The following is a 13620-nucleotide window of genomic DNA, read 5'->3' as shown; positions in this document are numbered from 1 at the left end:
TTGCATAACAAAAGTCTTTATATGGTTTTGTCCTAGTTAATAGACTTCAATTAATGAATCCTATTCACCTCAATAATTCTCGTTAATTAATAATACCAATATATTGGAGCATCGAAGAACCATAGAATCTGTGCTTGTAACAAAATGTTGATATGTTGATATGAGAAGGGGCCTTAATCTCTCAAGTGTTACACCTAAGCACCTAGGGATGTGATTAGGAGCTAATCAGATATTAACATATTGGCAAATATTTGAAATTGTACATCAACTAAAAAGGTCGATATGTTGAGGGCCTTAACCTTAAGCACTTAAGTGATACAATTAAACACTATATGACTGAGGGTTGTAACCAAGAGCTTACCTGGACTTGAAATACCAGAGAAATTCTCTAACAAAATCTCTGATATAATGATTATTCTCTGCAGTGTGGTCGCTGACAATTCATTACATATGATGTTTCTTATGCTAATACACTTTAACTTCCATCCCACATCACACATGAGATTTTTTGGTACTATACAACGATATTAGGAATTCCGCCCTCCATCCTTGTTTATCTTGGTCATTGATTTGACCATTATTACCCTTCCGCAAGTAGTAGTAACACATTCGATTTTGCATTTACTTTCAATTAGTTAAGTTGTTCACCAAAAATTAAACAACAATGCGTAAAGTTAACATTATAAACTGAATTAAGTTATTTTTCAAATATTTTTATTTTTATTTTTATTTTGCATTTTGATTGGTTTAATAGAGTTAACTCTTATTATGCAATGGTGCCTATGTACATGCAGTTGTAAGTTCACAAGTGCCAATGTACGCGCCTGTCAATTCCTTGAACCCTCCGTTTCATAAGTGCCAATGTATGGGCCTGTCAGTTCCTCGAACCCTCCGTTTGAAAGTGTATTGTACTGTGAAAGCATTACTATCCCATCTTTAACAAGTGAGGTCGTATTTTAACGCAATGTAAGCAAAGCACGATGTAAGTCGTCCCTCTAAAATGACAACATTGCTATTAGGTCAATTGGATTTTGTTGACGTGTCCATGACGACAAATGGAACCTGTGCACTCCTCATTTTTAATATGATATCACTACATTTATTTATATATGTTTATTAAAAAACAAAGGCCATATTTTATAACATCTATAAAAAAAGGTCGATTCTATTTTGTAAAAAAACTAAGATTTATTGTGTAAAAGAAAATCGATTATATATATATATATATATTAATTTTTATTATTTTTTTAAATTTTCTAAAAAATAAACATTTTTATTTTATAAACTTCAACTTAACACATTTTACATACTTTTATATAATTTTATTTTATAATCTTTCGCAAAACATTATAAAATTTATTAGTCTTATTAGTCCCTGCCATCTGGCAATGGCCAGGGACTATAGTTGTTACACAGTAATTTATCACTGCCTTCCTGTCAGTCGCCCTGCTGTGTCCAAGAAATCACAATCACTAAGTGTTTGATCCCTGAACTGGCTTAAAACCCATTTTTCCAAAGTTTTGTGCATCAGCGCGTCTGTTCCTAAAATAACCGCGATGACCAGCGCCCCACAGTGTATTTCGTGCGCTGCCATCGCGGAAGAACATCACTTTTCCGCGATGACGCACAGCGCGGCTTTCGCGTGTCCTTCCGCGCTGACATGACTTGTTCAGTTATTGTTATGTGCTGACAGCGCGGCAGTCTCCATATAATCCGCGCTGATCCAGTTTGGGCGAATTTGTTCAAACAACCAGCCTTCCAGATCTCTCCAGGCTTGGTTGTTAGCTTTGTGAATATCGACTCCCTTCTGTGGCATGTCTGTTCGACCCTTTGCAACTACTCCCCTTGAAGATAAGCTCATCCTTCCACCTTTTTAGGAGACTCATTCTCCTATATAAACTTCCACCATTACCATGAGCAACTGGTTAGAAACTAGTGGGAACTAGCTAGACGTAGCTTGGATTGTACAGAGCTTGTAGTGCTCAGATTGCTGCTATAGGTTTGGTGTGTTAGGTGTGGAAGTGATTGATTGCTTGGGGAAGTTTGTTTGTGACATTTGTGTGAGAGAGAGAGAGTTATTTGTCTTGGGAGAACCATCCTCAAAGGTGAATGCTTGAGACACATGCTGACTGATCCCTCCTGAGAAGTTTATCGACGTCAGAACATTTGGTTGTACTCTTCTCTATTCTGATTAATAATAGATGACTGCTATTATTGTTCCATTCTCGTTTGTTTATGCAATGGATAAATGTGAATTATGTCTTTTCTGACTGGCATATAGTTACTTTTACTAGATTTTACGCTTGCGTTTGCTTTCTCTTCGTGTGTGCAGGTGTCCGTTCGCGGGGATCGCGGAGGACTGTGACCAGCTGAAGCGAAGGAGCGAAGGAAACATCTCTTCGTCAAACGACAGCGCAGGAATCCAAGTAGGTGCTCTTTACTTCTTGTTTAATTGTAACTAGGAACATGCGTGGCAGCATTGTGTGATTGTTGCTAGACCCCTATTGGGCTAGTAGGGATCGCCTCTATCCGTAGAGGGGATTTACCTTCTCAACACTAGCAAATCCTTCTAACGTAAAGGTATTGGATGTGCGGTCAGTACAAGAGGCGCCTCCGGTGGAATCGCTACCTTCTGGGACAGCTCTATCTATGACCTGATTCAAAAAGATAGCTCTTCCCATTGGATTCTCACGAAGCTCCTCCATAAAGACTCCGGCCATCAAGTAAGTTTGTTCAATATTTATGCTCCTGTTCTTCCTTCTGAGAAAAAACTCTGTTGGGACTCGATTTTGTCCTATCTATCGCTGAACAACCCAGAAAACATTATTATAGCTGGTGATATGAATGTCACTCTTGCTGCAAATGAGAAAAGGGGAGGATCCCCGGTCAGGGACCCAGCAAGAGAATGGGTTGAAGATCTCATGTTGGGATGGGAGCTGGAGGATATCAAGCCCTCTTCTGGGAAGTTCACCTGGTCCAACAAAAGGGTGGGCCCAAATCATATTGCAGCTCGATTAGACCGATTTCTGGTTCAATCCTCTTTCCTGACTTGTGGTCTTATGGCTTCGTCCAAAATCCTGCCAAACAGCACCTCGGATCACAAACCCATTATTCTTGAGCTCTCCACGGATGAAAATCTTGGCCCCATACCCTTCAGGTTCAGTTCATTATGGCTTCAGTAAGAGGGGTTCCAAGAGATGGTTTCCGAAGCCTGGAAAAGACCGGTTCAAGGTTCCACCTTCTATGTGTGGGAAGAAAAGCTGAGGGGACTCAAAAGAAGACTCAAGGAGTGGGCAAGAACGCTGAAATCTCCCTCCTTCAAAAGGAAGACGGCCCTGGACAATCTTGCTGTCCATCAATTATCTTTGGAAAATTCTGTTGTCACCCAAGACCTTCTTCAGAGAGAAATTGACCTGCAAAAAGAACTTCACAAAGCAAGCAGGGAAGAAGAAGAACTCTGGAGGCAGAAATCCAGAGCTCTCTGGTTACAAGCTGGGGACAAAAATACCAGCTTCTTCCACAAGCAAGCTGAAGCCCGCAAGCAATTCAAATCCGTTAAAGAAATTCATCACCAAAATGTAGTGGTTAAGGACTTCGAAGAAATCAAGCGGGCAGCTCACACTCACTTCAAAGACCTTTACTCCGCCCCTGATGAACCACCATTGGATCCCCAGGTCTACCTGATGAATTTGATCCCTTAATGTGTCCAAGATCCTATCAACGATATGCTGACGGCTCCGATTAGCATGAATGAGCTTAGAAAAGCATTGGACAGTATGGAACCGGACAAAGCCCCGGGCCTGGATGGGTTCCCTGTTAGATTCTATCTTTCCTGTTGGGACATAATCAATTCTGACCTTCTGAGAATGGTTAAGAAATCTCAAACATGTACAAAGATCGGAGGCGGCATCAATTGAACGTTTTTGGCCTTGATTCCAAAAGAGAAAGGAGCAGCTAATTTCAGCAAATTCAGGCCAATCTCGTTGTGTAACTCCAGTTACAAGCTAATAACCAAAATTATAGCCAATCGCCTCAAGAAAATCTTATCCGCCATTATTCCTGAAAATCAAGGTGGATTCATCAAAGGGAGAAAGATTCTGGACAATATAGTGCTGGTGCAAGAAGCTGTTCATTCAAGCTATCATCGAAAGGAGAAAGGTATTGTGATTAAGCTCGACTTGGCAAATGCGTTTGACAGGGTAAAGCATGAATTCCTATTTATGGTTATGAAGAAAATGGGATTTTCTTCAGCCATCATTAACTGGATCAAACCCTGCATTGCCTCTCCTTGGATTGCGCCTTTAGTAAATGGGCGTCCTTCAGATTTCTTCCAAGCCTCTAGGGGCCTCAGACAAGGTTGCCCTTTGTCCCCGCTCCTTTACGCGATTCAAGCCTCAGTTCTCAGTTTTCAACTGGACCATAACCTTCAGACTCAATTCCTGGACTCCGCATGGTTCACCAGGTCAAAGACATAAATCATGCCCAATTTGCTGATGATTCGCTATTGTTGGGTGGGGCAAGCATAAACTCTGCTAAATCCTTCAAGAAGGAGCTGGACAGCTACAGAGAAGTCTCGGGCAGCAAGATCAACTTTACAAAAAGCACAGTCTATGGCTGGAACTGCACGGTCAAGGAATTATCAGATATTGCAAGGATTCTCCATATGGAAGGGCCCTGGGCCTGGGACTCCTTCAAATACCTGGGGATCCCAATCTTCAGGACCATTCCCAAAGTTGCCCATTGGATGCCCTTGCTGGACAAGATTAAAAACAGAATTCATGCCTGGGGAGCTTCATGGCTGAACAATGCAGGGAAAATCATTTTGATGAAAGCGGTCCTCTCAAGTCTTCCGTTATATCAGCACTCCATCCTCCTGGCCCCTAAAACCTTCATCAACAAAATGGAAGTTCTACTCAGGCGCTTCCTGTGGGAAGGGGGAAAAAACAACGAAAGAAGGCTGCACCTGGTTAAATGGGATACTATTAAAAAGCCATTTATGGAAGGAGGATTACAAATCCGCGATCTGGCTGCCCAAAATCTGGCTTTGGGAACCAAGCTGCTCTGGGACATTGTCTCTGGAAAACTTAGTTGGAGCAAGAAGGTCCTGTGGAGAAAATATTTCCATGGGAAGCGCCTCAGATGCCTGGACCATCCTCCTCGTTCCACCAAAGGTTCTCCTGTTCTTAAACTCTGCATCAAAGCTTTGGAACATTTTAGTCATAAGCTGTATTGGATTCCAGGTAATGGGCAAAAAATAAGAATTTGGGATGATCCTATTCTAGGTGACCAACCGATGAATCAGGTGGAAGAAATCACCAATATCAGAGACTGGCTCCAAGATCGCAATCTGAACACTCTCTGGGATATCTCTTCCTGGTCGGAGGATGGTCTCTGGGAAAGCTGGCATTTGGGGGAGGTCCCTCAGTGGCTGGAGGGTGAAGCCTCTGTTCTCTTGGAAAATCTTCAAGGGAAAGCTCCAGTAAAAGCTTCTGTAAAAGACAAACGCGGGTGGGGATCTGTCACAGGTTCGTATTCTGCTTCTGAAGGATACAAAAGTATTATGGCCATCCCGAATGTTCCCCCAAATCCGGCTCAATGGCAATTTATTTGGAATTCCCCCTCTCTTCCCAAAATTGATTTCTTCTGCTGGACATTAGCCCACAATAGTATTCTCACTCGAGATAATCTCCGCAGGCGCGGAATGGAAGGTCCGTCTTGGTGCAATCTTTGCAAGTCAGAGGAAGAAACAGCTGATCACTTGTTCTTAACCTGCCCTTTTGCATCAGAAGTCTGGAAGGGGGTCCTTATGCTAAATCCTGATAATTTCGAGCTCCCCAGGAACATCCAAAATCTTTTCCAATCCTGGAGCAAATTATCTCCGTTTGGTCTTTCCAAAAATATCCACCTCAAAAATTGCTGGCTGTGGATCCCCAAGTTCGTTTGCTAGAAGCTGTGGTTGGAAAGGAATAACAGACTATTCAGAAACGAAAGCTGCAATCCGATCAAAGTCATCACCAAAGTTAAAGCTCTTTTAGGAGAAACTCTGGATGCCAACTCTGCCAAAAAAACAGGGAAAGCTCTGAACAGAGAAGAGGAACTCTGGTTGAATGGTTTGGTCCCAAACCATAAAGATTGTGCTAACATCGATACCAGCGTCCTCTCCAATTGGGAAATCAAGCTGGAGGAGCAAGAGTTCATTAAATGGAGGTCGGCTCTGAATGAACACTGTCTGTTTTTTGATGGGGCCTCCAAAGGCAACCCTGGTGTAGCAGGAGGCGGCGGAGTTCTATTGAGTCCGGATGGCTCTGAGGTGTTAAGGTTTGCTTGGGGATTAGGCAAGGAATCCAACAATAGAGCGGAGGCTCTGGCTTTGTGGCAGGGGCTCTCTCAAGCGATCAAAGGCAACTTCCTTTCCATTTCAGTCTTCGGGGACTCCAGGATTATTATCCAGGCACTGCAATCCAAAAAGAACCCTTCTCAGCTCCACTTATCAACCATCATCAGGAGAATTAGGCTTATATTGCCCAAATTCCACAAGATCTCCTTCTATCACATCCCCAGGAAATTAAACTCCCAAGCAGATATGGAAGCCAACCAAGGCGTTCTGAGAAGCAAAAGTTCGCTGTCAGTTAACCAGGCCGATTTCTTCTGCAATATCCCCTAAGAAGGGTGTTCCCTGGACCTGTTGCTGATGACTTATCACCCTGAGTTTATTCTCTGCTGTAAGTGCAACCAAAGGATTAAAAAGAAGAGCGCATATCGTGGTGTTCTGGGAAATCTAATGATGAATCCGTTAGATGCTCTGGAGGGATCTATTGCTTCTGGCCTTTTCAGCTCCCAGCGTTCTGCTACAGGTTTGTAGATACAGCGCTGATGTTCCCGTCGCCTTCTGCTGACCATTAGTTTCCAACAATGGGATATTTTCTGACTCCGGTTAACAGTAATTTGTATTAGCAGGAAAATCTGGCCCTTCGCCAGTTACCAGAAAAGTTATGTATTCGATCTATGCCTGAGTTTTGGCGCTTTTTAATAAATTTAACCGTTTATGTCAAAAAAAATAACAACCATCAACAAAAATATATTATACATTTGGAAATTTAGGAGGAGGTGGAAACCTCAATTAGTCTAGATCCACACCACTGTAAGGAGGGGTTAACCTCTTGCCATGCTGAATGACGATCTCAATCCTTTCTAAGCGCTTATCCATTTCCCATAGTTGAAGCTGGATCTCATCCATCATTAACATGATCCCATATTTTGGATCATTCCTCTCAAGAAGGACTTTACCTGGAAGCGATTTTTGTTGCTAGTATAGGTCGATTGTATGAAGGTATTAATTTTGTCTACCTCTTGTGTGCTCAAAATTCGACACCTAATCTCAAATAGTGGAAAATACCTCATTTGTTTGAGTGATAATATCGTTCATTAAAAATCTCCTTCCCCTTGGAAAAAATTGACTAAAACACAAATGTTGGAGAATTTTCCCCGAAACAAGAAAGACAAGCTAAGTAACATGACACATACTCTCCTTCCCCTTGTGTCACGTGTTTCACATGTCAGACATGATACGTGGGTGACATGTGTCAGATATGATACACTGAATCCAATCTTCAAGATTATGTTTAAAATACGTTTACCTTTTCTTCCGGTGGGGGGCCGGGGCGGCTTTGAATGAGGGAAGGAATAATGGCCAAATCAATGACCAACATAAACAAGGATGGAGGGCGACATTCCTAATATCGTGCATGATGTGCATGGACGTTAAAGTGTATTTGCATACGAAACACTTCGACAATGAACTGCCGGCCACCACGGTTGAAGTCGCTGCATCCTTCCAAGAACTGAAGCTTGGAATTCCGAATAGGACGGGTGGTGACAAGTTTTAAATGAATCAAAGTCTGGTTTCGTGTCAGGTATAAAATCCGGTGCTTTGAATATGGTTTTACGAAAAAGAAATGGAATTTGCAAAGTATTCGCCGTTGGAAAAAGAAAGAAACAGTGACGGTGGATTAAATTATTTTTGTTATCCAGCGTTTCGCACGAGTGTGCAATGTATCCTGCGTGGAAAGAGTTTGTAGAACTTTCGTAAAAGCACAGATGGCATCCCCGTTACGCAATCCAAGAACTGGTTGGCCCACTTCACGTATACCATTGAGATGAAATGCATGGCAGCTTTATCTCTTCCATAATTGTCTTTTCCACTCGCTTTCCTGGGCTAGATTCTACTAACCTTCGCTATCTCACACATACATTTTATGTATAAGTATGGTTTCCGCTGTGATTATATGCAAAGCCAAGTACAACCAATCCAGCTATCGGCTTCCTCTGTATCCTCTCTGTTATCCAGATCGGCAGTTAAAGGAAGAAAAACAGTTCTTTGCTGCAACCGAATTATCATCACTGTTGTTTTCCGTGTTTGAATCTGCAGGCCTTCTTTGAAGCATGTCCCACACGCTCAGAAAACGTGGCCGAGAGCCGGAGTCTTTGCCGGACTCCAAACGCTTCAATGACCAAGACAGCGACCCATTTCTTGACCTGCCGCTATTATTCGAAACTGTGGCAGCAGCAGAAGAAGAATGCGATTCCAGTAAGGATTTCGGTTGTGAAGCCATGAGAAGCCTCGACGAAGAGGTGAACATGAAATTGAGTGATTTACACCGATGGTTAAGGTTTGAATTCGATCGTGTGTGAAATTAAGTGATAAACTCGTTTTTTATATTTGAAAAAAAACAAAGGTTGTGAATTATATCTTTCTTATTTATATCAAAATTTTGTGGATGGCACAAGAAAAATGTGTGAATCCAATATAGTTGAGTGAGGAATAACATAAGACAGATATTATAAGTTTTAGTATTGCAACTTGAAACGTTAATATTAATTGAAGCGTTAAATATAAAAGTATATGAAACAACGCGGGTAAATTTATATTAAAGACATTAATAATTATTAAATGTATATGGTTAATTAAAAATTAATTATATATGATTCTTAATAACTATAATAACAAATATATATATATTCTCATAATTATATTTGAAACTAAAATATAATTAACATATAACTTATTATTAATAGTACTTATTTATATCATTATTCTGTTATGGTCTTATATATATTGTACATGGATAACATTAAAAATATATAAACCATATATGAAACTAAAATATATTATAACTTTATATATATATATATATATAAACAAAAAGGATTAATATTATGATTTTTTTGGATTAATATTATGAATCTAAGGGATTATTATTATTATAAGATCAATGTATTAATAGACCCAAAAATTGATATTATAAATTTGAGGAATTAATAATATAAATCCAAGAGAATATTAATATTATAAACTTTTGGGACTAATATTATAAATCCAAGAGAATATTAATATTATAAAATCAAGAGATTATTAGTTTTATAAACTCAAGTGGTTATTTAACCCAAGGGATTAATAAATTCTAGAGATTATTAATATTATAAAACCAAGTGATCAAAATTATAAACCCCAACAATTAATCAACATAAAAAATTAATAAAATTAAAAGATTATTAATATTATCTACAACCACCCTCCAAAATTTTACTTTTAATAACACTATTTTAATTTTTTAAATATTTATTATTTATTTATTTACGAAAACATGATATTACATTTTTTTTTCCACACTTAACTGTTAAAATAAAACGGGATACAATTTAGAAGGAATTTAGTGATATTCGCGACATTTCATTTTAGTGAAATTTACTTTATATAATAATACTTTTTTAAAACTCGTTTAAAGACGGTATAAATCTTCAATTTTAAAATCAAGTGGCGTTGATGACATGTAATTTGTAATTTTGATTTAATATAATTTATTTTAAATAAATAACTGTAGTGATAAAGTCGCCCACAAATGTGTGAAGGCATACTGAGTTTTAAAATATGCTTATCCCTTCTTCAGGTTGGAGCCGGAGCAACTTTGGAGGAAATGAGTAAATTCAAATCGAAAGACAAGGCTGCATAGCACTAATTTACTTTGTATGGTTATGATGTAATATATGTTTGTAATGTTATGAGGTAATACATGTAATTTGTCTAAAAATTAGATTCATAAGTATGGTTGTTGTTTTATTGTTTCATTTACAAATGTTATATAGTTATTTCATTTATCTGTGTCATTTACTAAGTTTATTGATTCACTAATTTTAGTGTAGTGTTTTTTTTATGAATGGTATACTATTTATTTTTTTTTAAGAAAATTTAAAAAATATATAAAAATTAATATATATATATATATATATATATATATATATATAAAATGGATTCTCTTTTACACAATAAATCTTAGTTTTTTTACAAAATAGAGTTGACCTCTTTTTTATAAATGTTATAAAATATGGCCTTTGTCTTTTAGTAAATATATATAAATAAATATAGTGATATCATGAGGAGTACACAGGTTTCATTTCTCGTCATAGACACGTTAACAAAATCTAGTTGACCTGATAGCAATGTTGTCATTTTAAAGGGATGACTTACAGTGTGTTTAGCTTACATTGGATTCAAATACGACCTCACTTGCTAAAGATGGGATAGTGATGCCTTCACAGTACAATAGACTTTCAAATGGAGGGTTCAAGGAACTGACGGGCGTGTACATTGGCACTTATGAACTTACAACTGCATGTACATAGGCACCATTGCATAATAAGAGTTAACTCTATTGAACCAATCAAAATGCAAAATAAAAATAAAAATATTTGAAAAATAAATTAATTCAATTTATAATGTTAACTTTACGCATTGTTGTTTAATTTTTGGTCAACGACTTAACTAATTGAAAGTAAACGCAAAATCGAATGTGTTACTACTACATGTGGAAGGGTAATAATGGTCAAATCAACGACCAAGATAAATAAGGATGGAGGGCGGAATTCCTAATATCGTTGTATAGTACTGGAAAATCTCTTGCATGATGTGGGATGGAAGTTAAAGTGTATTAGCATAAGAAACATCTTATGTAATGAATTGTCGGCTACCACATTGCAGAGAATTATCATTATATCAGTTGTTAGAGAATTTCTCTAGTATTTCAAGTCCAGGTAAGCTCTTGGTTACAACCCCTAGTCATATAGTGTTTAATTGTAGCACTTAAGAACTTAAGGTTAAGGCCCTCAACATATCGACCTTTCTAGCTGATGTACAATTTCAAAGATTTTCCAATATGTTAATATCTGATTAGCTCCCAATCACATCCCTAGGTACTTATGTGTAACACTTGAGAGATTAAGTCCCCTTATCATATCAGCATATCAACATTTTGTTAAAAGCACAGATTCTATGGTTCTCCGATGCTCCAATATATTGGTATTATCAATTAATGTGAATTATTGAGGTGAATAGGATTCATTAATTGAAGTCTATTAGCTAGGACAAAACCATATAAAGACTTTTGTTATGCAATAGGATTCTTTGGCATCCCAATGCTCGAGCCCGTCAATTGAGAGAAAGGTTGTTGACACTTGAAATAAATATTTACCATCATCCCAGTGCAAAAGAACTTGGTTTTGCACTAATTTTTAGTGTTAGTCATATTTGGGTTATTTTTCGATATCTTGATGTAACACTGAAATTTGGTGTTTTGTAACGTGAAGCTTGATAAATTTATTTGACAAAGAGTTTGGTGTCAAGTGTTTTATGTCACATCGGACCTTTCCATACCATGATGTTTACAAAGTAAGTCTTTCATCCATCTTCTGATATCTTGATACTCCAATGGTCCATAGTCATCAAGAGACAATAAGTTTGCCCACATTTGACAAAAATATTTCCCATCTAAGAGAACCAAAAGAAAGTTGTTTCGAAAGTATTTCTAGTGTTATAATTTTTGGGAATTTCCCCAGATATCCTTGTATATGGCCAAAATTCAGTGTTATGACAATTATCACAACATATAGAGTTTTTAGGATTGTATAAATGCTTGAACATATCACAAGGGAATATGATATAATGTTTTGGTGTTGTAAGCACCGAGTTTGAAAAGTGGGTTGAAGGAAGCACCAATAATGAAGGTTTTACACTCATAAAGCATAGAGTTTGAATCTTTGGGTCGAAGGAAGCACCTAGTTTAAATAACATAGTGAGAAGTGAGTGCACATAGCTATAGAACAGAGAAACTGAGTGGAATATTGCAAAACAAATTACAAAGCATATTGCAAAAATAATTGGTGTCTCTAACAGTTTGGTACTAACAAACATTTGCAGTAGAGGGATTGGTGTCCCTAGTAGGTTGGTGACGACTAATACTTGAAATTAAGAGGATTGGTGTCTCTAGTAGGTTGGTGCCTATAAATTCGTAAACATGAGGGGATTTGTGTTTCCAATAGGTTAGTTCCTAACAATAGGTTGATGCCTACAAAGAACTATTATATAAAGAAGTTTTGTGATCTTTCTCTTGGAAAGGTTTAGACTTATATCTTGTATTTCATAAATTTCTTATGAGATTTATTTCTTATGGTTCTTGAATGATTAAATAAGTAGTTGTCTTACAATGATTCACCCCCTATTTTTCAGTATAAGTGTGAATTCGACATTACTAACCTATTGTTTTCCTTGGCCTATCACTAGCTTAACCCTACCAAAGGAAAAGTACTAGGACTTTTGTTCAAAAATACATTAATATATTAACATTTTCAAGAAGAAAATATATATCCTCAAAACTCTAATAAGACCAAGGTATATCATCTTGAGAGTTTATGGTGACAACTAGCCATGAACATATATCAAGGACACAAAAAGTGACCTCTATAACCATAGTAATAACAACCATCAACAAAAATATATTATACATTTGGAAATTCAGGAGGAGGTGGAAACCTTAATTAGTCTAGATCCACACCACTGTAAGATGGGTCTAACCTCTTGCCATGCAGAATGACAGTCTCAATCCTTTCTAAGCGCTTATCCATTTCCCATAGTTGAAGTTGGATCTCATCCATCATTAACATGATCTCATATTTTGGATCATTCCTCTCAAGGAGGACTTTACCTGGAAGTGATTTTAGTTGCTAGTATAGGTCGATTGTATGAAGGTATTAATTTTGTCTACCTCTTGTGTGCTCAAAATTCGACACCTAATCTCAAATAGTGGAAAATACCTCATTTGTTTGAGTGATAATCTCGTTCATTAAAAATCTCCTTCCCCTTGGAAAAAATTGACTAAAACACAAATGTTGGAGAATTTTCCCCAAGACAAGAAATACAAGCTAAGTAACATGACACATACTCTCCTTCCCCTTGTGTCACGTGTTTCACATGTCAGACATGATACGTGGGTGACATGTGTCTGACATGATTTTGACTTATGTCTTATTCATAGGATAAATGTTTAATTGGTGTGGGACATGAGCCTTACTGATTTCCCAAAATTTGGACATGTGTCTAGTGAAAGAATCATCTTAAAATCGATTTATTGCCTCATTCTTATGCAATTCAGTCACATGTTTGTAGGTTTCAAAGGTTTTGCATTGCAACTAAGGGCGATTAAACAATGTTAGAAGGATTTTTCATTCATTTTCATCCTTTTACTTAAATTTTTAATATTACCATTAATTGACTCAGGATGTTTGAGAGTG

General features: G+C 37.6%; 1 long non-coding RNA gene across 2 annotated transcripts; it reads left to right on the top strand.

Annotated features, from left to right (window-relative positions):
• Positions 1–8243: 8243 nt before the first annotated feature.
• On the top strand, positions 8244–10085 carry LOC149171581 (uncharacterized). Of its 2 annotated transcripts, none has more exons than XR_016259564.1 (2): positions 8244–8631; positions 9948–10082. It is a non-coding gene; the product is annotated as an uncharacterized LOC149171581 (long non-coding RNA). The 2 variants fall into 2 exon arrangements; XR_016259563.1 differs by having other exon boundaries at positions 8248–8669; positions 9948–10085.
• Positions 10086–13620: the final 3535 nt, after the last annotated feature.

This window comes from Pinus tabuliformis, chromosome 4_2 (genome assembly GCF_031772625.1).
Source record: "Pinus tabuliformis cultivar Carrire ecotype Pingquan chromosome 4_2, CPIR1, whole genome shotgun sequence".
NCBI classification, from domain to species: domain Eukaryota; kingdom Viridiplantae; phylum Streptophyta; class Pinopsida; order Pinales; family Pinaceae; genus Pinus; species Pinus tabuliformis.
This window is presented reverse-complemented; position numbering and strand designations above follow the sequence as displayed.